We start from the raw sequence: 2,163 nt of genomic DNA, 5'->3' as shown, positions 1-2,163 counted from the left end.
CCAGAAGATGTACCCCCCCCCATCCCCCCCCAGAACATGAACCCCCCCCCAAACATGTACCCTCACCCCCAGAACATGAACCCCCCCCCCAGAAGATATACCCTCCCCCCCAGAAGATGTACCCTCCCCCCCAGAAGATGTACCCTCCCCCCCAGAAGATGTACCCTCCCCCCCAGAAGATGTACCCTCCCCCCCAGCGGCTTGTGAGTCGTCCTGATCCACGCGTCAACAGTCGATCCCCCCCCCCCCCCATGTCTGATCCCGCCCTTGGGGAGCTCTGTACAGACCTGCCAGCCTACCGGCTTCTAGCTTCAAAGATGAGCGGCTCACACACACACAGGCACGCACACGCATGCGCACACAAAAACACGCACGCACGCACGCACGCACGCACCCACACGCACGCACACAGGCACAAAAACACGCACGCACGCACACACACGCACGCACACGCACACAAACACACACACACACACACACACACATGCACGCATGTGCGCACGCACACACACACACACACACACACACCATTCTCCAAATAGTTTCACAGCCATCCACTTCAGGTCCCGTATTTCTTCTTCTCCTCCTCGTCCCGTATTCCCTCATCGCCACGGAGACGAAGTTCCAAATGACCGGTGGATGAACTGTATCGGACCCAGGTTCATTGAGAATAGTTCAGCAGTGCGACGTTGTGGAAGCCTGTAGATTAGGTTTCAATGATGCTGGCTGCTGAATCTGCCGGCTCTTTCTATCAGGGCTCTGTGGAGAGAGAGACACACAAAGGCTCTGATTGACAGGCCTCGGGGCTCGACTAAATCTTAATCTCTCATTGAAGAAGCAGGTGCACCAAATAACTTGTTGGAATCTCTCTGCCAAAGTTCTTTCATTCATATTTTTAAAATCGAGGATTTCTATTGTTAGAGATTGAATAAAATGAACAATAAAAATTGGAAATGTAAATTTCCTCAACCCAGCTAGCGATTAGAACCAGGATGGATGCTAGGTGAAACAAGCCTGTTCTCTCTTTGGGTGTCCACTTCACCTATGATGGCTAAAGGTTTTTATTAAGATTTAGGGAGCTTTTGCCATTATTATTGTCATTATTATTGTGTTTGTAAGTCTGCCTTTAATCTACGTGTAAACCTATTCCTAAACCCAGGAATCAGTTGGATCAACGATAAAAGTTTGAACTCGAAACTAAAAGTCGCCCATAAAAAACAACAACATAAAAAACGGCCTGAAGACAGAAGAAAACGAAAGGAAGGAGCGTTCTCAAAGAGGACTTTAGTCTCCAAGCCTCGACTTGAACCATTGCCTTGGCGCGACTTTAAACAATAAAAGGCTTAGCTGCAGCGCTCGACGCCGGAGCAGAGAGAATCAAAGCCTCACCTCATGCCAAATCAATATGGTTATCTTTTGGCACCAGGTCGGCCCTTAAACATCCGTATGTACTTATTTTCCCAGGGTTCCTAGCGTCTGGCGTTCTGCCCGTGGCTGAGGTGTCACTCCCTCGGTGATGGACGAGGCTGGTTGGAGGCGGCGGCCAGGTACAGGTGTGCTTCACCGTGTTTGAGTTCTGGGTGTTCTGGGGCAGCCTTGTTAGCATTGTGACCACTGGGCTTCTCGTTTATATCGCTGGGCAATTAGTGTTGCTTCTGTTTTATAAGGCTGTTAGTTACAGTAGTGTTGCCTCTGTTTCATAATGCTGTTTGAGTAGTGTTGCTTCTGTTGTATAACGCTGTTAAAGAAGAGTTGCATCGGTTTTGTAACGCTGTTACCGGAGCGTAACCTCTGTTTTATAACTCTGTTTCAGAAGGGTTGAGGAGTGTTGCTTCAGTCTTTTAATTAACAATTAACATTCAAACACATTATTTGTGAAGGTACGTTTACAGGATTTTTGAAGTTGATATTTAACAAGCGATCCAAGACAAGAATTACAGATACAACTGTACAAGGATATTCAATTCATGCAATACAATTTCGACATGAAATATAAGTGTGCAAATGGCAGTGGCTATGGGGAAGTGATGTGTTCCTTTCAATGAAACACATCAAAACCTTTAAATTGTACTAACAATCAATTGTTTTTATAACGAGCAGGCAAATTAATGTCATCTTGGAAAAAAAAGAAGGAGCAAAGATTTCAAACGTCAAATTAATCTG

The sequence above is a fragment of the Gadus chalcogrammus genome, chromosome 22 (genome assembly GCF_026213295.1).
Source record: "Gadus chalcogrammus isolate NIFS_2021 chromosome 22, NIFS_Gcha_1.0, whole genome shotgun sequence".
Taxonomy (NCBI): domain Eukaryota; kingdom Metazoa; phylum Chordata; class Actinopteri; order Gadiformes; family Gadidae; genus Gadus; species Gadus chalcogrammus.
Note: the sequence above shows the minus strand (reverse complement) of the source record.